General features: G+C 38.4%; 1 protein-coding gene across 2 annotated transcripts in view; it reads right to left on the reverse strand.

Moving 5' to 3' along the window:
* The window catches only part of MID1 (midline 1), a 168,155-nt gene that overhangs the window by 121,421 nt on the left and 20,427 nt on the right, over nucleotides 1-26,307 (reverse strand). Inside the window, exon 1 of one of the 2 annotated variants that reach the window (XM_063126369.1) lies at nucleotides 11,484-11,744. The exons of the other annotated variant lie outside the window; for it this stretch is intronic. The gene's annotated coding sequence lies outside the window, so the exon portion shown is untranslated. Of the gene's footprint in view, nucleotides 1-11,483; nucleotides 11,745-26,307 lie in introns of those variants that run through there. 2 annotated transcript variants of the gene reach the window in all.

The following is a 26,307-nucleotide window of genomic DNA, read 5'->3' on the forward strand; positions in this document are numbered from 1 at the left end:
AGGTACATCAGACTTTAATTTAAAATGCTTGCTAATTGCATCCATTGTTAATTTTTAAATCTTAATTAGAATTATAGGTAGGAATCTAGGGAAGAGCTTAGAATTGTAAGTGCGATTTTTGGAGATGAAGAAATGGTTCTTTTTACCAAAAGTGAGGACATGTCTCAAAACAAAGGCTAGTGGCCTTTTCTTGTCCTATATCCAGATTGCAAAATTTAGCCTGGAGGATCATATGACAGAATACGTAAACATATAGAGTATTAGGAGAATACTGCAATGCAAAAAGGATGTTAAATTGCTCATCCAAGGGAGTGACATAAGTAATACTGACATAATTTCTAAGCAGCTAAGCAAAACTAGGTCAAATCACATTGACCTATCTAACGTAATAAGCCTCTTTTTTCAGTTAGAACTTTACAATGTAGATGATGTCTGCAGGCATTAGCGTCCCTTGTTATCAATGTATATTGTTGTCACTCTCCTTTAATATCTTATCACCATATTGGATTATCCAGTCCTAACACAACCTCTGTCTACTTTTATCCTGTTTAATAATCAAGGAATCCTTAGTTGAACTGCTTCCTTCAGCTTATTCAGCCAAAGTGTAAACTACACAAGCTCTGTTACAAGCACAGAAGAAGAATTGTTTTGAAGGAACATTAAAAGTTGCATTAATTACTATGCTATTTCAAATAATAATAATAATTCATGGATGGTTGCACTGATTATGATTAGCAGAAGTGAACTGTTTTGGCCCATAGTGGATTGAAATCAAGACACAGATGAGGAGATTGGAGAAAGAGCATATATCCTAAAATAATCTCCCTTTCCTCGCACCTCTGGTTTGGTTAAATGTTCAAGGTTAGAAGCAAAGGTAGAAATGAAACTCAAGGAGAATCAACAGCCCATGGCAAGAACAGGCATTCTTCATTCACCTCTCTCTCACAGGAATTCTTCATTCACCTCTCTCTCATCCCAGAATGTTCAATTGTATAAACAATAGGAGCCCTACACTCTCTAATGAGTGGAATTCACATTTCATAGAGAATGGCCTCTGCATGACCTCAAGGTAGTACATATGTACATCTGAAACACCCTGGCAATTTAAAGAGGAAGTTATTATCGCAGGATAAAGCCATGGGATAACTGGTTAACCACCATGAGCTAACCACCCACCTCTGAGCAGGGACAGCTCCAGATGTTCTAGGCCTGGGATAACAGAGTTTCTGTGCTTTGGTACTATCCCTTCCTCCTCTAACCATGCCACCTTCTTCTTTGATCATGGCCATTTGATGTCCTTGAACCCCTCCCTTTCTTCTAACTGCATGTCTTTATTTCCTGGCCATTTATCTTTTATATTAAATGCAAATATTGTCCAACATAGCAACCGGTTAATGTCAAAGAAGTAAAATTCAAATTTCTCAATTGTTCACATTGACAGTGGTAACTATTATATAGTCATTCAATAGGGAGACATCCAAAGCTTTGGAAATCTGAGGTGGGGCTCTGCCTCAGCTCTGAAACACATTGGATCTTGACTGAAGTGGACCAAAGTGAAGTGGCCACCAATTCAAAGCATCAAAGCAGGTTCTGAAGCATTTTTTTCATTGCACAGTTCTGCTACAAGTGGTGGCTAGCTGATTTGACATAACAGGCTGCAAATGGCCCAATGTGTATATCCTCCAACATCCACTCTATGAACAAAGGAACTTAGCCTGTGGGGCATCCAATATGGGCAAAGTTGAAGTGAATTGCAGTAGCTGCAGTGTAGCACATGAAGAGCTTTACCATTCTGTCCTCTACCTTCACGTAACACCCACTTGATCTAGAAAACTCCAGAGATAGCTGTGAGTATGCATGCAGCACAATAAAACAGGTGTGGCCATGAAGTTTGGATCCTGGTGGTCTGCTGGACAACTAATGAAGGCCAAGAAAATCTGCAGCAGGCAATTATGCTGAACTCAACAGCGGACCCTCTTGAAGTTCTGGGGCTTTGGCAAATATATCACAATGCCACCTTGTAATGCTGGGTCTGCCTCTAAATCTTGAAAATGTGCATAAGTGTGTGAGGTACAATGAGATACGCCATAAATTGCTACACTCTGGGGGGGGGGGGGGACTCTGTAAATCACAGACTTCCTGTGGAAGATAGATAACGTACTATCTCATGGAAGTACATTTAAGTAGCAACAAACATCACAGTGCCTAAAATGCAACATTTCATTTCAGCTCCTCAAGCTGTGGTCTGTGTGGGTGGGTATAATATACTAAAAGCAGCTAGCTTATTTTTGTCCTATTCTAGCAAAACATAGCCCTTTCTCATGTTAAGAGTTGTAATTCCTAATAAAATGCCAATGATTTTAGCATGGTAATCCACAAACTCCATACAATTTGAAGGTATCTTCAAACTCCACTTTAGCAAGAACCTTCCCTTCACAGGAGGGATATAAAACGCCAATAATATGTAGTTTGACAATTTGTTCTTTATTTATAATTAGCTTCCCTGGCAGCCTCTTCTGTGGGACCAAAAGATGGGTACAACTATTTTAATAATGGAGATTGACAGCATGCCTTGGGTCTTGCATAGTGGGGGAAAGTTCCACAGGAGATCCACACCCAGTCTGAACAAATAACACTGAGCTAGATGGATACATTTTCTGACTCAGTATATAGCAGTTTTCATATGTAATGTTTGCAAGTACATCCCACTGCAAGTCAATGTAACTGACTAACAAAATGGACTGGGATGTTATCAAGAAAGACACTGATCATATTTTTCCTATTGCAATTGTGGTGAAATTGAGACAGACATAATCAGAAACAGAAAGCCCTCTTCTTTGCTTGGGCCTGGGGACAAGAGGATCACAAGAACAGAGGGACTACAGAATTACAAAGGTTCACATACTGATTTCTTATGCCTGGTAAATGAAATCAATGGGTATGGGGGGGGGGAGAAACTGTCCACAGATAATTGTCCATATTGTGCTGCCACTAGATTTTATCTCTTTCTCAAACTTTAAAGATAATATTGGAAGAGAAAAAACAATAGTATAAAAGACTTGGAAGGACAAGGCAGAAGAAGGTGTGGTAAATGTATAGTGTAGTGTATTGCAGCATAGTGTGTGGTTTCATAGTGCGTTCTTCAACCACACTGCAAGCCTTCTTCACAACTGTGACAGATGAGCATATCAGCAAATTAACCAGTCAAGCCCTCCCTGTTGCATTTCCAATAAAACAAGATTTAAAACTAGCAGAGTTTTTAATCGGAACCCCCACCCAACCCTGATCATAATCCAGGGTTCCTGATTACACGTGTCACCCTACATGTATGCAGTTGTACAAACCCCATTCTCACCTTTGGCTGAACACATCAACATTTGGGGCATGGTCAGAGGACGCAATCCTGCTCCACCTCCATGCATTAAGTGAATACATAGACACAAAATGAGAATAGAACTTCAGTCTACCAAAATATTTACATTATAGTACATTGTACATCATACTGTAATGACAAAAAATATTCCAAAGGACATACGTTTTTCATGCAAATGGGCCACATGAATAATTTTAGATGCATTGCCATTTTAAAAGTACTTTTATAAAAGTCCTTTAGATTGATACTTAGCATTTACATTAAAAGAAAATTCAAATCACAGGGTGCTTCCAGGTGGACAGCTCCTAGCACTACCAATCAAAGGATTCAATTAAATTCAACGTTCCTTTATTGGCATAAAACAGCCACAAATCATACATAAACATCATGACATCCTCCAGACAGACTAGTACTCTTACATTGTGCAATTCAGCCAGCTAGTATAGTAGACAGTACTAATCTCCCTGCTGACTATTCCACCATGCCTCTGGGCGTAGCTCCCAGTCTTTGATAGGTCATTACATAATGGGCAAATAGTGCAACGTTTTCAAGCATCCCCCCCCCCCCCCGCAGATAATAGGGTGTGTAGAGTGTCTGCCCCCGCGGATCCTTGACAATTTAATAAGATCTTTTCCAGATATCTCTGCCGTTGGGATACGTGGAGGGGGCAGTGTAAAAATATATGTTCATGAGTCTCAACGCAACCCCCACTACGTAAACATAACCTGGCTGAAAATGGTATCCCTCTGAACCTCCCCATTAGTAATGCAAAAGACACTGTGCACCTATTCCGTATTTTCCTACTTAGAAGATTTTCTGTGGGAAGAAAATCACAGAAGAAGTGGGAAAACACAGGAGGGTTACAAACAGAAGATGACATATTCTGGACCCCTGTAAAATTGCCTGAATGAGGCAGGACAAAAAACTACGTTTGGAAGCTCTCGCACTATAAGACAAAATAAATGTGTTTTAAACTACATCGTATTTTCTTTTAATTTGCAATGTAATGAAGGCAATGAAAATTAAGATTGTTTGTAAATCCAAACAATCTAGATCTTCTACATTTCTCCCAGAATGTCTCCAGAATTACCGCCACTCAGCTGCCATTCCCACCCACTAAAAAGTTTCCAAGGATAGGGACTGACCAAGTGAAATATTCATAATCAAAAAGTTATCCTACACTCAAAGATACAGCATGTTAAACCATAGTTTAGTGCTGTGTGTATGGGCCTGCTTGGGCCTCTGGCTCAAAGGTTCCCACCACCACCTCCTCCTCCAGTGCAATCCAGAGGAGGTGATTAACCCATCTGCCGTGGTTCAGTGGTAGAGCACACACTTTGCAGAAGGTCCCAGGTTCAAACCCTGCCATCTCCAAGAAGGACAGGAAAAAATTCTGACTGAAACCTTGGAGAGACGCTGCCAGTCAATGTTGACAATATTGGGCTAGATGGACTGTCTGGCTCAGTAAAAGGTAGCTTCCTATGTCTCTACGCTTGTTTGTTGGTATGCCCAAACCAGGAAATGCAATTCATTTAAACTACAGCTTAAGCTATGAGACGGTATAGAATTGCAATAAATAAACATTTCGGATATTAATCAAGCCCAAATCAAATTGTGGTTTCTGATCTTGGCTCATGTCAATAAATTATAAGCCCTATTCAGGGTCTGTGTAGAATCAACATGTGAAGAGAAACGGAGCAGTAGCCCCACCCCGTCCTTGTGGATTTCTATCACCCTGTACTTATAGAGGATGATGGTCTGAAGGGGAGAGCCTCCTGTATCTGTGAAGGCTCTCCACATGATTAAGACTCCTGTTTTCCAGGGTTCTTAATCACGTGGAGAACTCCAGATATGAGGCTCTTCCCTTCAGACCACTAAGTACAGAGCAATGTAAATGCATGGGGATAGGGATGGGGCTACAGAGCTCCTTCTCCTTTGTTGTTCATTCTACACAGATGCTGAACGCCTGAGTAGGGCTTATGATTTGTTGAAATGAGCCAGGATCAGAAACCACAATTTGATTCTGGCTTGTTTCAATAAGCCATAGTTTAAAATAATCACAGTTTGTCCATGTCAGGTGTAACAACAACCCTCAGTTAATTTAAATCATAAAGTGGATGCTTCCAATCTCCTCCTTTAGGCCATGTGAAAAAATGAGGCTTGCCCAGACTCTCACATTGAAGTAAATGATGGTTTAGCATTGAATAAGAGTTATTGGGAATTGATGGTGCTCTGACCAAGTCTATGTATGAGGGGGCAATCAACTGACAAGCCCATTTCATATCTCAATTACTTTTCTATTGGTTTTGTATTTTGAGAAGCATCTTTCAAGTATAATGATTTTGCTTGAATCCAGACACTCACAGAAGTTATAACATGATCAGATTTCTAGTCCACAGCGTCTAGAGGGCATCAGGAAGCAGAAGGCTGATATATCAGAATAAATATCTCACCATAACACCAATGGAACAGACATTTCCTGCTGAAGGACATTCTGAGGGTCTTTCAGGGATCAAATAGAGCTACACAGATAAATAATTTAAAAGTATATTAAAGTATATATTTGGCTCAGAGTGTGAGAAGATGTTCACTTTTTAAAAACCAACACCAACTGATTTCACAATGTAATTAACAAATTTATTTAATACATTACTGATAAACCAATAGTACTGTACAACTAATGGAGAAAGCAGAATTCCCTTGTATTTCAACTGTTTTGCATTTGGCTTTCACTGCAATTAAATTTCAAGCCTGACCTCTACAGGCAGGTAGCTGAAATAGGTATTTTATGATCACAAGTTTTAGAAATCATGCAAAGAAATGCTTACAGATTTGCAGAAAGCTATTCTTCCAAAGTTTTTGGATCCTTGAATCATTTCTGCCTCTGCCATTTTTATGTTTGTTTGGTTTTATTTCAGTGTAATGCTTGAACCCTCCATGAATATTCACTCACTTCATTTTATGAAAGAATCAATTCTTTTTTCTTTTTCTAAACAAACTATGTTATTTCTTTCTGCTTCCCTTTTGCACCATAGCAAACCCTTTGTAGTTACAGAAACATATTTTGCTTTTAAATTGGTAACATAAATGTGCATTTTCCTCCCAGAACGTATGTTTTTAAATAGCCTGATTGTTACCACCTTTTTGTAATCATAACCAACTATTCTAACAAACTATCCTTTGTTGAGTGATTGAGTCTCCCCTGTTCCCACAAACCTACAGCACATGTTGCCATAGCTACTCTGCATGTCTATTTACCACACAAGTGATCAAAGAAAGCAGACAACACACATATACACACACATACAAAAACCTTGCCAGACTTCCTACTGGGTAATGTCCAGCCACTAATTAACTGATACACTCTCAGCCTATGGAGTCCGTGCACTTTTTTCTTTCTTTCTTATTTATGAAATACAACAGCAACATTCTCAGACAAAAAGTACATTTTTCTTTCAGTCAGAGGAACAATTCAAAAGGATGGGAGAAATTCTCAGTAAGAGCTCAGGTTAACGTTTCAGTAAAAAAACACCATGAGTTTTTTTTAAAAAACAAGGATTAAATTATTAACTAGAAAGGGTTCAGTAATGAAAATGGGCAATAAAAAAGCATAAACAAAGGAGGACAACTGTATGCATCATCTACAAAATTCCCCATCTACTCTTTCATAAAACATCTAATGGAAAACCTATATAGCCACAGTTGTGATACACCAGAATTAACAGAGACTTAATCTTTGTTCACTATAGGCATAATCCAGACACTTAAAACACTTTTGTGTTTCATTGGTTCCAACAGCAGAGATTTAAGCACATGCTTAACACTTCCACTGACATAAGTGGGATTTAGGTTGCAAACCTATGCACACTTAACCTCTCAGTGAATCCCATTGAACTTAATAGACTTTCTTCTGATCGACAAGCATAGAACTGCACTGTTAGACATATTGAATTTTAGATGGCTTGTGTCCTTAAAATCAACATTATATTTGTTCTTAGATATTCTTAGAATATTTAACTATTGAAGCCCTAAATGCATTCCTTTATAAACAAACTTATTTCCATTTGTTTATAAGCAGTTTAATAGATTCCTTCAATTTGTTTTCCAACTCTGTGGGGATATCAGTTGGTACAGGCTCAGCAGTAAAATATGTCATAAGAGTTTGGGTTTTTTAAAAATAAATAATTGATTTGGAAGAAAGCGACTTAATACCTAACATTTAAGGTATAGATATAGAGAGCCTTTAGAAGATACCACAGTGCCCTCTCCAGTTTTCAAGTAAACCATTGCTGTCAGCATCTTTAGTAAATCTTGAGAGTTCTAAATGCTGCTATCTAAAACTTGTGCGATCTAGTTCCCCTCAAAAATAACTCAGAAGGCAAACGTCGAAAATTTGTAACAAAAAAATATAATCCAGGGAAGGACAGTGACAGTGTAATTCTTTGGATGTTTGCTTGGAAGTAAATTCCATTGTGTTCAATGGGATTTACTCTCTAAGTTTGCTTAGTGTTGAAGCCTGACATTAACGCCACACATGTTGTTTCAGCTGCAGAAAAGAGCATCCTGCCATTTCTTAGTATGGCAAAAACCTACTTAGAGATTAGTTGACTTTGTGTAGAACTAAACACCAGTGCCTGTCCCAGTGGGTCTGTCCCTTGCCCCCCACCCCCAACAGGACTGACATCAACTGCAAAAAAAAGGAGTGAGGGAGGCAGGAACAGCCAAAGAGCACTTAGGGTCTATTCCAGTTTGAAGCCCTCTTAACTCCCCAGAAGATGACAAGAGAAGCAGGGCCATTTCACTAGCCCTGCTGACAGCCTACTAATTTATTTATTTTCATCTTCCATTCCCATCACTTTCTCCTTATGTGTTTTGTCTTTTTAGATTGTTTGCCAGAAGGCAGGGGGCATCATTTTTGCTCACTGGTTGCAAGCTGTTTCAGGACACTTTTTTTGGATGAGAAGTGGAATAAAAATACTTAAAATAAATAAATAATAAACAAATAAAAAGTTCTATCTTCATGTTGGCTATTTGGGTTTCCAAAGGCCAGATAAGATAGCTGATCTTCTTTCTATGGTAAATATTCCTTTAATAAATGTTGGATCTTATGACATTTCATAGCACAGCTCACGCTACTCCACTAATCTATTTTAATAACTTGTTGTACTTTGCTTTTCCAAGGAAACTGTATAATCAAGACTACACTGTGAGTTCCCTTAGAATCTGGCTTACTTTTGAGAAGGTTGAATCTTATCAGTATGATTGGCAGCATATTGCATTTCTGTGGCTAATTCTTGCTCTTCCGGAAGAATAGCTAGCTGTCTAGCACAGAACTATGCTTCTGTGCTGTTCTTGAGGATCTGTATTAAGCAGTGGTCAAGATCATTTATCTATGCAATATAGGGTTCCATTTCAGAGTGGAGGCACATCACTCTGCCTGAGAGGTAATAAATCGAAACTGCAGTATCATTGTCATGAGAAATTGGCTGGAAGATAACAGATAACCTGCTTCTGTCCTACTGCCATTTTATTTATGATATGTTTAATTTAAGATTGGGAGTAGCTTTCAATATACTCATGTCTCTGGCTTTTTGACACTTTTATTTCAGTGCATTTAACTCCCAGTTTTTGAATGTGTTGTTGGTTATGCAAACCTCTACTAAGCATTAGGAAAATGTCAATCTTTGTCAGGATATGCATGAACTGTTCAATCTGCTAAAGTATATTAGTTCAATGATTTGCTAGAATGATGAAATTTTGTTCCACAAAGAAAAATAGATATTTCACTAAAGTGAAGGCTACTAAAAGAGGAGATAGACCATACAAATGTGACCATGACAGCTCAACTCTGAGGCAATAATCATAGCACAATTACCAATACACTGAACACTCACTCAAATGCTGCAGAGTAAACATGCTTAGGACTTCACTATACACTTTTACTCAACAGTAAGTCCCATTGTGCTTAGGACTGCAACAAGTGTAGGTACTTTGCTTGGAAGTAAATCTCAGTGGGATTTACTTCCAAAGACCTGTTCAATTGTACGCATAAGACTTGGAGGTCGTCTCTTGATAGGATTAGTTAGGAATTAATTGAAGCTATCTGCGTATCAGCATTGCTGACTCATAAGAAGGCCTACTCAGTGCTATGTTAAGATGCAGAAGCACCCTGAGGTGATTGAAAATGTTTTGTTAGAACCCTTAATGCATGTAACCCTCTCCTGCTCAGACATGTTAACTTCAAAATCTTGTCAAGACTCTCACAGCAGATGCCAGCAATGTCTATTAAGCAATTGGATGAGATGTTTTGAATCAGTGGCATGGCTTCCAAGACCATTCTTGGGTCTTATTGTGGTACAATCAAAGGAATTGTGTCTGGATCTATAGTTAGCTACAATGCTAATGAGGAGCACATAAGTAGTGTCTTAGATCTTTCTTTTTAAAATAAATAAATCCAGTGATATATTCTGAACAACATTAAATGTGCATGAGAAAATTTAAGTAAACAAATTTAGTAGTTTTCTTAGATGGATAAAGCAGCACAAGAAAAATAAATTGAGGATTGGAGCTGCAGGTACAATGAGATGGGACAGCCTAATGAGCAAAATGTCACGCTCTGTATGCTCTTTGACTTTTATGCTCGTTAACACCACTCAGGAGCATCCCATTTTCTTCCTAATCATTTCTTTTTAAAATGCCTCTCTTATGTCTTTCCTTATTATTTTTTTCCTGTTCATCCACTATCCCCCAAAACATACTGCACATCTGACTTTGCTTTAAAAAAATGAGTTTAGAACTTTATTTTAACTAGGAGTGTCCTAAACAGGCAACATTAATTGTAAGGTAAAATACCACATACTTTTGAAAGAATGCACATATTTAAAAAACTATCTTTTAAAAACCTTCAGAAAGCTCCCTCTGGTGGTAATAAATCCCAAGATGCATCAGTCTAGATAATGATCCGATTGAGTGCAAGCAATAAATTTCTTTCTTTACAATGCAAGGTAACTCCACAAGTAGTCATCTCTGGAAATCCAAATTTACCAAGAATGGATTTTCCCCTCACGGTTAGTGAAATCACTCTGATCACAGTAAAAATATTCCCAAACTTGATTTCTAAATATTGAAAAGGCCATAAAAGGTTCTATTTCCCTTACAGGTGGAAACCCCCTCTTTTCTTTACTCTGCTTCATGTTTACAGAGAGCTATTAGTGTGGATCTCTCTCTCTCTCTCTCTCTCTCTCTCTCTCATACACACACACACACACACACACACACACACACCCTCAACAGTCACATATGGGGGTGGGGGAGAATTTTCCAGGTGTTGATACTGTACCAGTCACTAGTAATATTAAATATTTCATTAAAAAGTCATATGTACAGAACAAGATGTCAAGGCCATTTAAAAATGGCACACACTAGTTATAAAGGAATAAAAGTGGAACAATATATTGACTTGTGCTGCAACCTTTGCACATAAAAATATATTGACTTGCGCTGCAACCTTTGCACATAAAAACAATCTAGTCTTTTGTTTATTCTTGCATCTGGTAGCCTAGAAGATATACTATTTTCCCTCATTAAAAAAAACACACGCTACCTTAAATAAGAGCCCAAGAGTTTAATGGGCAAAAGGTGCTGAAAAAGAAAAGAAAAATACATTTGGCTAGAAAAGCTATGCATGTTTCATCAACTGGCTCTCCTTACTATTGATAGCACGCCTGGAGAAACCCATCAAGTTATGCTGCTCTGTGTTGTCACAAACCAAGGTTGGAGTAAGATGCTACACACACAAGGCAAACGGGGGAATGGTATGAACATATCCCGGGAAAGGATTCCTTAGACCCTGCTCAGAACCGATTCGCACAATGCCTTGCAAATGACGTCACCAACTACCCGCGAGAAGAAACTGAAAGAAAAACTTGAAAAGGAGTTCCAAATTTCAAAAAACCAGCCGCCACCCCGCCGCTCTGCAAAGGTTTCCCTAATAAAACGAAGAATATTCCCATTGCAGTCTAGCGAGCCTCTCTATTCTCTTCTTCTTTCCCTCCTCTTCTCCCTTTTGGCTCTCTAGAGATCGCCAGATGCTTTCCAGCGTGTGCCTTACCTGCCTCATGTTTAGAATTCCATTATCCATCCAGCAAGAAACAGGAGACTTTCAGGATCAAGCAAAAACCCCATTCACAATTTCCCAGTTCCCAACAAGCCGGCAACTTTTCCGTCTCCCAATTCCTTTGATCTTTCCTTCCTCCTGCTGCAGGAGCGCGTCGGTAAGACAATGTCAAGTTTCTCAACCTTGTCCCTGCTAGCCTATTACAAGTCAGGAGTAGAGAAACAACTGTCCGCCGAGCTCCTATTTCAAATCACAGCCCAGATATGTAGTAGTTGGCTGAATTAGGCCATGAAATAGCCTCGCCAATCAGGAGAAGGGGGAGGGAAGAATAACGCGTAAAGGCTGCCTACATGAGGATTAGGAAAGCTTTCATGGATTTAAGAGGCTGAAAAGCAGCTGGAAACAGTGTCTCTGGCTACAAAGAGGGAAGTCAATTTGTGGTATAAGAGATTATTTTCTTTCTTATCTAACTTCTCTGCATCCACTCTTAACGTTAAACAGGCTCCTGAGGTTTACCAAGAAAAATAAATATTGAATTTTAAACTATAAACTGGAACCATGAAGAGTCTTTCAAGTGGCACCTTCCTTGCCTATTGTCACTACAACAGAGCAAATTGCACTTGATTTATTAACAAGATGTAACACTATTATTAAGAGTATGCAAATTCATTCCAAGATTTATATACATCCTCATCTCCAAGAGTCATATTTTCAATAGTCTTTTAAAGGGGTGTTTTTAAAGAAAAGTAATCAAAGTAATTGCCATAATTTATCCCCAAATCTCGAGTGATACATTCACAAACTAAATACTCCAGAGGATGAAAATTATATTACTTGGGGACTTTCCCCCCCTCCCTTGGAATAGTGCTTATCCCCTCATTTTGTTTAGTCTTTCTGACCATTGCTTTGAAGTTGGATTGTTTACACTGCTCTTGGGCTGGGGGGCTGGGGGGTGGAGTAGATACTCAAACCAAAGTCCTAAAATCCCCAACCCCCTTTTTACAAATTTAAGATGATCTAAGAAGGCGGCTGTTAGGTCCTCTGTTCCACTCTAAATGGAAATCGGTCTTTTGATGTCTAGGTACAATCAAGCAAATCTGAAGTCTGAATAAAGGGCCATCATCATGGTTTTGCTACAGCAATGACTGTACTTATCTAGCTGAGGAGTAAATCACTACCTAGAAAATGCCTTGTAAATCAAGAAATGTCTTGCAGCTGAACAGCAGAAAAATGTGGTGGAAATATATCACTAACACTGAAGGTCTGATCACATTGTAGCCTTCTTACTGGTGCAGCTTGTGTTTTAAATGTAGAATTTCACAGTACTATCCCTGCTGAAATTTTCCTCTTGCCCTCCTCTCCTCGCCTACAAGTATGTAACATGTGATGTCCAGGCTGTATACCTATCTTTCATCCCTCCCTCCTGCCACCTCTTCTCCATTACCATTTCCTTTTTCCCACTTCTGTCTCTCTCTGTGGGCATGTGTGTAGGTAAGTCAACTCACCTGTATGCACACCTTTTTAAAAAAAATGAGGAAGAAGAATTGCAGAAGACCGTTATGGTGGAAGTTTGCAAAGGTGCATTTTTGAAAGGAGATAACTCCAGAAGTGCGCTATTTATTTATTTATTACATTTATATACTGCTCCATAGCTGAAGCTCTCTGGGCAGTTTACAAAGGTTAGAACACTGAACATTAAAAACCAATATACAAAATTTAATTTTGTACTGCAGCATCACAATTAAAAAGAAAGGGAAAACAGCTCTGTCTGTACTATGCCACCCAGAAATAAAAAGACATGGAGACATCCATTCAGGAATATTACAGTAAATGTCACAACCATTCCTTCTCTCCACATCAGGGGTCCTAGCAAAAGTCCCAGACTATGTTTTCATATATATAGATTATCCAGTTATTTGACTGGATGTGATTATATGATGAAATCTTCCTCTCTACTTCTCAGGTTTTTACAAATGACAAACTTATCAAGTGGCAGCATGCACACTATGGTAAATTACTTTGTGCTAAAAGGTAATCCCTACCCACCAGGATTTGGGAACCTTTACGTTCTGCTGAATAAAGTCCAGGGGCAGCACCATTTTTGTCTCTGTCAACATATGCACAATTTTGATTTCCATAGATATGGATCAGATTTTCTATCCTAAGATAAAGGTCAGTTTCTAAATAAAGAATTCATACCCCATTGCTGATCCCATTTTTGTGATTTACTTATATTTCTGTATGGAATTTTGAACTCCAAGCTCGAGAAATTCTTTCAACACAGTTCAACCTGAGATTCATGCCTTGACTATATAATTAAGTAAGAGGTTGAAGTGAGCACAGGCAGGGGTTATCACAACACTTTTCATTTTAACTGAAAAGCCCATATGTATGTTTACCACAGTCTTGTTATCCTTCCAGCTACAGACCTATATTGCTGCTTTTCCCTTTCAAGGAAAAAGGAGAATAAGAATCAATGGAGTCAATAGAGAATTTTTGCTCTACCCAAAATAGTGCTGTCCTTTGTTTGCACCTGAGAATGACTTAAGAAAACCCCTTTCTGTCATTGTCATCATCATCATCATCATCATCATCTCTTCCCCCTCTAGGATAATAGACGTTTCCACTGAGAAACCCAGAGTGCTTGAGATACCATCTATAATACAGAATGAAGAAAATTATACAGATTCAGTATCATATTTTCTACATGTTATCCCCCCACCCCATGAGTGTTTTCAGTTTGCAGTATCCCAGGATATTTGTTGCCATTTGGAAATACTAAAAGCTATTGCATGTTAAGCAGGATAAAACTGCTGAAGCAGCTAGTTTTATGTGGCAAACCAAGTCTTAGTGCTGTGATCTGACAAAGGTAATGACAGTATTTAGAAGTAGGTGACATACTTGAAAGCAGGAGTGTACTTTTATTAGGATTATAATTGATCTGTTTATCCTTGGTCACAGCTGGAAAAACATCTCCTGTCTTGGGCTATTAATTTGCATGTGTTTTCATGGTGAAAGATCCTCCATTAGTATCTATGATGGAGATGTTCTAAGAGGTTGACCATAAAAGAATAAAGCTGGTTTTAAAGATTTGGGTTAGTGTGAATTAGAAAATTAGACAAGAATGACTCCCAGGTTAGAGAGTTGTTGCCTGATATGACCAGCTTTCATAGATGCCCCTGCTTGTTTTTTTTTCTGCCATTGTTTTAGTTCACTCACTCTTGATTTTCTTTCCTGTACTCAGATTTATTATAGCAGATTTACTATACCTCTCCCTGCTGCCTTTTCTATTGCATCTGCCCCAAGTAAAGAGCTAACCTGTGGTGAGTTCACAGAATCGTACTGGGTAGGTGACCTTTCATTGTCATTTCCCTGCAATTCAGGCTTTATGGTGTCCCCTTATGGTCAAATTTGTATTTCACAACTCCTAAAGTGTTTTTCTCCCATCTTGTAGTTCAAAATACAAAATACTAATCTTAACACATAATTTTAATCTTGTAAAAGTCTTATTTTTACAAGAAGGCTTAATTTCAGAATAATGATGAAGAAAATGTAACCCTGCGGTGACTTCACAGTGAAGAAATGGTAAACTCTGAGTAACATAAGAAAAAACCTAATTAGAAGATAGTAGTCCAATACCAAGCACCATGCATCCTTTGATATGTATTCCTTCACATTCAGGCTCTAGTAGAGAGAGCAGCTATATTTTCATCAAAAAGAAATGTAAACAGAGCTGTCCCATTCATTAAAATTAATGAAGATGTCCTTGTGTATAGAGCAGGGTCATTGGATCTGGACTTGGTACAACAAGAATTGAATTCAGTAGACTGGATATGAAGATTTACTATGATCTGACTTATCTGGGTGTCATTGGATTCCTTTCTAAAATAACGGTTGTGTCATATGACAGAGGAAACGCATATGAAGCCAAAGTATCCCGATTTCTAATTCTCAAGGCATTAAAGCAAAAGGCATAACCATAATAAAGTACCACTTGTTGAGTTGACTCCTGCACCTCTCCTGAGCTGTACCAGGTACATAATGGTTGGAAGCTAGGACACAAGGGTGGGGACTGAGAAAACCTTGGACCTGAGTTGCATTTGTTCTATCTTATATTATTAGGAGAAATAGTGCCAGGGATATTTTTAACTGGAAACGGAGGATAGCCTTTGGGGGCACAGGGTAGACGGACAGAAAGGAATTCTGAGATTTACACTGACAATTTTGTTTATGTATAGTGACGTTAAAAAATAACCTGCCATTTATATATCTGCTTGTAAAAGCTAATTTAATTCTTCTTGTCAACACTAATTTAATTGCAATTAAAGCCAGACTTGATGAAAAATTGCTTAAATAGGTTTTTATTTCCCTCTTTATCTGCAATTTTGTATCCAATGGGGCCCTTATGCCCCTTCCAAGTCCTTTCTACCCCACCAATTGTGAAAGCACAATGGTGATTTAGCACTTCCATTTGTCCAAGTCTGACAGAAGGAGGAGGAGAAAGAAGAGGAGGAGGAGGAGGGAAGCATTCTGTAGTCTTAGTACTCCACATCCATCTTTCTTTAGAGGTGAGGTTTTGAACTGTGCAGTGATATACTGAGTTAATAGGAACATAGGGAGCTACCTTATACTGAGTCAGACCATTGGCCCATCTAGCCCAGTCTTGTTGACACTGACTGGCAGAGTGGCTCTCCAGGGTTTCATGCGGTATTCTTTCCCAGCATACCTGGAGATGCCAGTGATTGAACCTGGGACCTTCTGCCTGCCAAGCATGTTGTCTGGTAGCAGGTTGCATTTATTTTATCCAAATAAGCATCCACGGGCCAAACATGGTAAAGGCCCCATAGTGAAAATTACTATTCCAAAGAGTGATAGGAAATATATTGAAATAAATAGGTTTGATTGAACATGAATTATCTAAGCCTCCTGAGTAATATAGCTTAGGACAGCCTTCTCCTATCTTGTACTTTCCAGACATGTTGGACCAGCACCAGATTGGGGAAGGTTGTCTTGGAGAAAATAAGACAAACTCTCTAGATGTTTAAAATCATCCTTACGATTGTAAAGCCCATTTCAGATATAATATTGTCCCTCCAACAAACCATTATTTGTTGGACTAGGAATGAGTGATTAAATAAAGTGCTTCCTCCTCTTTCCTCTTCTTCACACACACAGGCAGTAAGCCTATTGATTGATTGATTGATTGATTGATTGATTGATTGCATTTTTATACTGCCCAATAGCCGAAGCTCCCTAGGTGGTTCACAAAAACTAAAACCATTCAAAGTATAAAACAAACAGTATAAAAACATGATATAAAATACACATTAAAAACTGATTAAAACATACCATATATGATTAAAACATCTTCAAAACATCCTTAAAACATCCTAAAAACATATACTCCAGTTCCTGGGGAACATGGGCAAGAGGGTGCTGGTTGTCCACTGTGTGAATGGAGTCTTGGACTAGATGGACCTTTGATCTCATCCAGCATGGCTCTCTTATATTCTAACTGGCTTGACAGACTTCCTAAGTTGTAAAATCACAGTTTCTTGATGCTAAAACTGGTTTAAGCACTGATTTGCAGACCATGATTAAACTCTTTTGTAATCCAGTTCTGTAGGAAGTACTTAAACCACAGTCCTTGGTCAGATATCATGGTAAACTGTAATTTAACAAACCAGGATGTTTCATCAAGATGGAGGGTGATGATGGAAAGACATAAGAAGAACCACATTGGATAAGATCAAGGATCCATCTAATCCAGCATTCTGTTCACACAGTGGACAACCAGCTGTTGACCAGGAATCCACAAGCAGGACATGAGTGCAATAGCACTCTCCTACCTATGTTCCCCAGCAACTGGTGTACATAGGCTTACTGCCTCTGGTAATGGAGGTAGCACATAGCTATTAGGACAAGTAGCTATTGATAGCCTTTTCCTTCAGGAATTTATTTGACCACTTTTTAAACCAATCCAAATAGGTGGTCATCACTACATCTTGTGGTAATGAGATGTAGTTTAACTATGTGCCGTGTGAAGAAGTACTTCCTTTTACAATAATGGTTTGTCAGGATGGCAGTTTAAGGATATAATCCTTAAAACATTTGACTGAAAAGACACAGCTACATAAAAGTATGGCTGAATCTCTAGGAGTGGTCTTAAGATAGCCTATTAATATTAATGTATATCCTTCCAGTTTGGTTCTCTAATGTTACTCAAAATAATTCAAAGTTCTTTCACTATCTACATTAAAATAGAATGTATTTAGAAATACGTCTGTGATAGAACAAGAAGAAAAATAATTTTGGCATTTTATTAATATATTTTAACACATGGAAGTGTTGGCTTTGTTTCCTATCATTGCTTATGTTTTTCTGGACAGATACCCAATCCGTTAGATTCCAGAGTCTGGTTAGAAATTTGTGAGCATTAAATTAACTACAGGATGTTTCTGATATTATATTCCCATAGTGTACTAAAACAAAAGTGTGCTAAATTTAAGCAAACTAATAAAAAAAACCACTATAATATGAGTGAGCTCAAACAGACTAACTACTCTCATGGTTTCCAAAGTTTGAGAAAAGCCATCCTTTGTCATCCTAGGTCCTTGCTATGGGATGCACATTTCTTAAGCAATCCCAGAGAATGAAAATAAAGATAGTTTTTAAACAAAAGGAATAAATGGATGAGAGAGAAAAAGAAACAGGGAAAAACTGAGACCAAACAGAGAAATTACATTAAAAAGATTGAGGAACAGGAATGAACCCAAATGCTCAAATGGATCTCTCCCCGACTTCCTTATGTCAGTTGTCTTATCCCTATCAAACAAGTAAAATGTTATTTCAAAGCAAGATTTAACGTTCAGAATGTGTTCATAAATGGGCTTCCTAATCTGATTAAATATAAAATTAAAATCATCTTGAACTCATCACTTTTACCATGTACTGGAAGTAATCCTAGAAAAGAATGGAAATATATCGTTTAATTCATTTTGTCCTCAGACTTACGAATTGGCAGTTACTTTTGCAACAAAAGCGTTAGAGATCCTGCTCTACTTTATTTGTTTGGAAAAAACACTTCACTGCTAGGAAACAGTAATGCAGACCTTCCTGACTATTGATAGGTTCAGGTGGTGTACTGTGTTGAACTGGCTTAAGGAGTTGTTGCAGGCACTTCCTCCTTTCCTAAGCACCTCACCCACCCAAACATAACATCACTGTGTCATCCAGGGAAAGTGCAAACTGCTGGATCCGTGACCCAGCACAGAAGGTGAATGAGACGCATGCGATTCCTACTTAGAGTAGATCCACTAAAACCAATGGGTATGACCAAGTCTGGATCCAACCCATATTATCCTGAGGGCAATATAGGTTTAATTTCTTTCAATGGGCTCTGCTATATTAATATGTTCAGTTTATCTTTGGGTAACTCCACCAAAATTTTATAATATCTGTTCTCTTTTACAGCTCCTCCTCAATCACACATCTCTTCCAATCTCAAACAGAATTTTTGCAAGCTTGATCTTGCATTGTATGTATCAACAAAAGTCTGTAATGACTGCCCTCAGTGTGCTTTATGAGGGCACTTTCAAGATGTGCCATACATAATACAGCTCAATTATGCATGCATTTCCATGCATGTTCAAACAGTTTCATGTACATTATACATTTAAATAACCAAACGTTTCTGATATGAACAGATTTAGCCCATGGTACAAATGTAATACAAGGAGTATAATATTATCTCTGGTGAACAGTGATAAGAAACAATGCATAAACAATGAAATGTCAATTATTATAATGGAAATCTGCCAATGTATATACTGTCAAAACAAAACAACTTGCCCTCTGCAGTATCCTGCCTAGCATTATTATAATCAGAACAAAACAGATAAAAGTCTTAGGAACTCAACTTGTCACAGTGCAATGCAAAGTTAAGCAATTATGGCCATTACCTGGATGCAAGCCTCATTTATTTTAATAGGCACCTACCTCGACATAATTACCCTGTGCTTAGTGGTTTAGAGGTTTGCCTGGATAGTTCTCCATTGCATTTCCTACATTTGCAAATGAAGGCCAGGGATAAAGAGGGCAAAACAGTACCAAAGGCACATAAGAGTTTATGGCACAGCCCTAATTTTGTGAATAGAGACAAATGATGTTTGGGAAATCCATGCCATATCCATGCTTGCTTTGGAGTTTTAGATTTGATGAAACAGTACTGCTGCAAGTACTTTCAAAATGTGTAAGAAAAACATGTACATATTTTCAACCTGAATATCTCAAGCTATTAGTTCATGAGAATTACTTAAGATATTACAACCTGACACACAATTACCGTATTTCTTCGATTCTAAGACACACTTTTTTCCCCATATAAACACCTCTAAAAACGGGGTGCATCTTAGAATCGCGGGTGCGATTATTATTCTTAGAATCAAAGCTTTTTTCCTGTTGGTGGTACTGAAATTAGTGTGCTTCTTACAATCAATGGCGTCTTACAATCGAAGAAATATGGTATATATCAACCAAATTTGTATCCTGCCCTTCCGCCAATAACTCAGCATGGTACATATGACATTCCACCATTTTATCCTTCCTTACAATAACATAAAGAACGGTAGGTAGAAAAGAGATGCTTGTCCAATTACACTTAGGCCCTTTCTACACCTAAGGGTTATCACAGGCAAATGGAGGGATCGTCCCTGCCTACTCCCGGGATGCACAGGGATGATCCCGGGATGAACCTGGGGGAAAAGGCAGGTGTAGAAACGGCCTTAGTGAACACAAAAAGGGAGAGAACTCTCAGGATGCTATAAAAAAGTTTATTGTACAAAGCCCAATGCATTTTGGCCTCTTGTTTTTTAAAGGCCTTCTTCAGGTGGGTGTTGGCTTTTGTACAATAAACTTTTCTACAGCATCCCTAGACTTCTCTTCCTTTTTGTGTTCATCTTGGATGCTCACCTGCCTTGCACCCCAATTACACTTAGAGACCTTCATGACCAAACAGGGAGCTGAACCTTGTCTCCATGGTCCAAACCCAACTTTCTTATTTTTCGCACCACAATCAGGTTGCCAATCTGGGTGGAGCCATGGGACACGGATTCCAAAGAAGTTTGGAGATTGAGCTGAGGAAGGGAAGGGATAGACAAGCTTTTCTGGTATAGACTAGGAGTAGAGCACAGTTGGTTTTAGTGAGTTTTGGTTGATGTATAGCAATGCAGGCTATATCAGCCTGACCCATCTCACTTTACTGCCCCTGTTACCTCACCTTGATGCACTTGCTATCCCAAGTTAGGAGTCAGCATCGGTGAATGCTGGTTGCAGTTGAGCTGAAGAGCACTTTTCTTTTCTTTCTTTTGGCCAGACATCAAGATAGCCAGTGGGAGTGATTGACTGTTAGGAGTGTTGGTATCTTAAATAAATCACATTGTTCACAGCACTGGCAGGGCACATGAGTCATCAGAGTGTTCCTGGAAGTGCCAGAAAGGCAAAAAAGTAATTTCCATGACCTTCCAGCCAGGACTGTAGGATTTGGAGCAAAGAACTCCTGAGTTGGCCACATAGTTAGAGTCATGGGACTCAAAGGGCTGTGGCTCAGAAGGACACGCCTCAACACTTCAAAGATGTAGACAGGGGGATAGGAACAGCTGGTGCATTTTCTCATGACTCAGGGCTTGGTCAACCTCACCCCTGTTCGTTAATGCTTGCATAGCTTTGCAGATCTACGGTGGCCACTTATGCATCATCAAAAAAGGAAATGCATCACACACACCCCAAAAAAGGACAAAAGAGAACACAGATTTACATAAAATTTGCAGATGCTAGTTTAAATACAATACATCTCACCATAATGAAGAAGTGACCAGGTGACCAGTTTACCTCCTTGGTCTACTGCCTAGGTGCTCACTGTTGATGGGAAACGTCAAGGCCCCTGCTGTCCCTTCTTATGTTTCTTTACCTTTTGTCCTTTTTTTGGTTCTTTACCTTCGGACAGCCCTTCAAACAGAAGACATCTTCAAATGGAAATCCTCAATTGAAGTTTTGTGTCAGCCATGAACTTTTCATGTACCACTAGGCAATATTGGAGAAGTCACTATTCTATGACTCAGTGTTCATCATCTACAGCAGCCTTCCTCAACCTGGGGCGCTCCAGATGTGTTGGACTACAACTCCCAGAATGCCCCAGACAGCTGGCTGGGGCATTCTGGGAGATGCAGTCCAACACATCTGGAGCGCCCCAGGTTGAGGAAGGCTAATCTACAGGATTAAGAAAATGAATCTGGTCTTCTTTACAGGGTTATTGTGAGATTACTGAAGTCATGTGAAGCACTTAAAAAACTTTAAAAGCATTTGATAGCTGCTAGGGTTTTTAGCAATGAGATATTGCTTCTCGTTGTACTATTATCTATTTTAAACTCTCAGCACTCTTTTTTTTAACTGTCATGACATTTTGATGCACATGTTTCATTAAGATGTTGCTGTGTTTCAAGCATATTCCTATCCCTTGATAGAGAAGTTGCTATGGTTACTATATTCTATCTTAGTCCATATACTAACTAGATGGGCAAAACCTGTATGCATTTCCATTTCTCCTATAAATTATTTTTTAAACTACTGGTTCCAAATGGCTTTACACTGTTACAGTTCCTTCAAAAAATAATAATCCAGAACTTTTAGTTCTTTCCAAATACTACAATTTAAACGTTGTTTATCTATTTCATCAAGGGAGAATTTGTAGGACTGTATTTGTATGTGGAAAATAGTAGGGGAGTTAGCAAACTCATTATCAAGACAGTTTATAATTAAATTGAAGAATGAGGGAATCGTTGACTGCACTGAGGCAGTTCCCTCTTTTTCCAATAGATTTAATGAATCATAGAAAAATGTTTACAAGGCATCAAGCCCATTCTTGACAAAGTGCTCCTTGGTAGCATGGCAATGGACCATATCGCTTTTAATAGCTTGGACCCTTTTTCTTCCTTTCACATGAGCCATTATGGTCGTTCTAAGTTGCTCATCCAACCAAAGTTTGATTCCCTTGGCTTGCATTAAAGTCATTGGACCTGAAGGTGATATTTAGGAAGTCTATTGTCAGACATGCAAATTGGGAGGGGGGAAAGTGTCACATTGAATCGTGACAGATTAATAAGATGTATGGATGTATACTCATGGATGTATGCTTTAGCACAATCCTTTTAAGAAAAGTCAGATTTATAAAAGTTATTTTTCCAGTAACAAAGTATTTGGCAATTCAAGAGGAATTTTTCTCCTGACCATCTGCAGAACTACGGGCTTCCATTGATTCTAAATGGGAGGGAGTGTTGAGCATGAAATGAGGTTTATATGTAAATTTTAAAATCCTTGTTAAACTTTAGCTGGATAGTGCACTGTTACTAAAAGAAAATTTAAAAATGCTTATTCCATGCTGTTTTATTAGGTATGTTAAAAATATATATGAACCCTTCAGAGACTGTAACCTTGTCCTTAATCTCTGATGATCCCTATTGATTTATTAATCTCTATAGCATTCATTTAATGCATTTATTCTGCTATGAACATATTCCATTGATACCCATAAATAATTACTTTACATTGTTTTCTTTTGTCATACATAAATGTAGATGATTGCATGCATCCACCAAACAAAGGAACATTTTCCAAACAGCGGAATTAATTTAACTGAGAGTCATAATGTACTGATGATCAGTAAACTGTGCATATCGCACTTGGTGACTGAATACTTAGGTCAGGAAGTATATGTACTTCCTGGCAATGATGCAGCTATACTAATATTTAAATATTCAAAGGAACAATTTCCAGATTTGCAAAATATAATTGTATAATAGCCTCCCCCAGCCTGGCTCTCTGGCATGGCAAATGGTCATGAATGCTGGGAGTTGTAGTCCAAAACATCTGGAGGACACCAGGTTGGGGAAGGCTGCTGTACAACATTTCCAACTAAACTGGAAAAGAATTTACCCCACTTAAATGTGAGTCTAGTGATTTTAAAAACATTAACCAGTAATTCAGGAGATTGAGACAGATCATATGCTTAACAGAAATGAACAGTAAATATGCGCCCACATGACTTATTTAAAACAAACCTATTTTTCTATCGGCTCATTTTCTGTTAAAAAACAATTACTTCATAAATCTGAAACGATAGCATAACAATAGTAAGTCCATTCTCCCACTCAGCCAGCACTGCTTGGGCAGGAAGAGCGGTTGTTGCGAGTGGGGAGGAGGGGAATAGAGGCATCATGGGTAGGCACACATACACCACATGAGGCAAGAGCAGTAACCACTCTGGCACCTTTTGGTGATTGGCAACAAGGGAGAAGGCCTTTTCAGTGGTGCCCCCCCCAATTATGGAATGATCTCCCCAACGAGGCTCGCCTGGCGCCAACGTTGTTATGGTTTTGGCGACAGGTTAAGACTTTCCTCTTCTCCCACGCAGTTAACAACATATGCTGAGCTTTTTTAACTGACCCCAGAATAGTTGTTTTAAATGATATTGCTGTTTTTATGCTTTTAAATTTTTGTATATTTATTTTTAATGTTTTTAACTTTTGTAAACTGCCCAGAGAGCTTCGGCTATGGGGCGGTATATAAATGTAATAAATAAACAAATAAATAAATAAATAATATCTAGAGGTCCTGCTCCTCACTAGTTTTATGACTCCCGAGTCAGGATATGGTATGCCTTTAGAGATCCTCCTGCCAATGGGGGATGATGTGGAGTGGTCTCCCTACACTTTCAAAGTGTTGCATAAGAGAGGGGTTCACCCAACTCCTGGCTTAGGAGAATGGCTCGTCCATAATGCCAGGCAAATAGCCTGAGGTAAGGACATTGATTCCCTCACTTTCACATGCAGATCCAGGGAGGGGCTGAATCTCCCTTCTTGTTTACACATACAGGCCCTAGTTTATCCCAAACTCTGGTGTCTTTATTCCATGCTTCCTTCTCCACTCGCAAGTGCGCATATATATATATATATATATTTAAAATGAAGCTATATATTATAACCAGTTTATATAAAGAAAACCCGCAAAATCTGAAAAGAAACTTTCAAAGAGATATATTTTTGCTATGCAACAAATTGTGTTCAAATATTTTATCTTAAAGTGATAACATGTTCTTTACCAACAATTAACCCTCTGTACTGATGCATTTCAAAAACTTTCTCTTGGAATGTAGGCTTGTCATTCCTTCTCTCAGTTTCATACTGCGGCTTGCAGAGTGTTTTGAGTTTGCTATTGAAATTGTCAACTCCAATGCTAGGCGACAGAGGGAGGAATTCAATCTAAAGCTTACAAAAGACATTCCCTTTCACAACACATTGCTTGGCTATCATTCTTCTGAATATGTTACTAATCTTAACATTTATTTTCTTCCAAGGAAATTATGCAAAGTAAAGAAATAAGACAACGCTGGAAGAAAAACTTACAAAAGTAGCCAAAAATACAAAGAAATGAGTCTGCTTCTGATATTTCTTGGGGAAAAAGGAGAAGTGTAAATCTATTAAAAATATAGCTTTATAAAGGAGGTTGATCCAAACCAAAAGGAAGATAGTTTTTAAAGTCAGTTGCAAAAATGCAGGAAACATAAGAGAATGAAAAAAGCTAAATCATATCGTAGAGTGTGCAGTTGCTCCTTTATGCCTCTTTATACAAGATAATTAATGACCCCAAAGAGAAGACCACCAAGGAATGTACTGCTGTTTTATAGGAGAAATAATTCAAAAGAAGTGGCAGAACATCACGTCTTTATTCTTTTGCCACACAGATTTTAATCCTCAGGGAGTTAAGTCTGGTGGTGTCTGAGCAGCCTCTGGTGGCCATTAATAAACATCCATCTGTTGTTATGACCAGCAGATATTTCAAAATTGCAACTATTAACTAGATTTTCTAAAATACAGTTTGGAAATGGGATTAATATAAAAACCACTAGGTTTCCTGTCAGCTACATGTACATAAATAACACAAGCAATATTGAAGGAGATAGATAACGTTTATATTATTTCAATAATTATACATATTAAAAATATATACAAGTGAATATAAAATATTATATTTATTACATTTAAGTATCCAAGCCTCATATGACTAGAGCAATTCTATGGCAAGTGGAGGGGATAATATGCACTATAGCTCTTTCTGCTTCCTATATCCTGACTTGTTGCAGCCAGGATTAGAGCTGGAGAGTTAGCGCTTTTCTCTCTCCCCCCCCCACACCCCGGCCAACTTTTCACAACTGGGTGACCACAATTGATGTCAATGCGAACTATAGGTTGGTTTTGTTTGGGAACTACTTCAGGGGCATATGAGAGGGACTGGAGGACCCAACATGTCCCCTTCCCCAGACTGCACCTTGGAACACCAATGATGGAAGAGGGACAGCAGCTGAGGTTTTGTTTGAGGTGGCTTTCAGGAGCCTTCTAAGCCTGGGTTGGAAGAACTTTGTTGCCATCACTACTTCCCCCATCCCAACACACACAAGATTAACTTTGTGTAACAGATAGTGTGGTACCCATATATTGTTGCAAGTCCATGGAGTGGGCAGGGATGGGTATGATCAAGGAAGTAATAACAGAAAGGAGAAGATGGATGCTTTGGTATCTGCACATGCAAACCCACAGAATTTAATGAGACTCCAATTCTCTGTATATTTTAAAAAAGGCAGGTATCACTGTGTTCCTGAAGAGGAATAGTTTGTATTACATGTGGTATTATATGTGGTATGGAGGTCTTGAACACTTTGCAATGGAGCTATTCTTAGATCTCAGTATACACAATATATATTAATATG

The sequence above is a fragment of the Elgaria multicarinata genome, chromosome 5 (assembly GCF_023053635.1).
Source record: "Elgaria multicarinata webbii isolate HBS135686 ecotype San Diego chromosome 5, rElgMul1.1.pri, whole genome shotgun sequence".
NCBI classification, from domain to species: domain Eukaryota; kingdom Metazoa; phylum Chordata; class Lepidosauria; order Squamata; family Anguidae; genus Elgaria; species Elgaria multicarinata.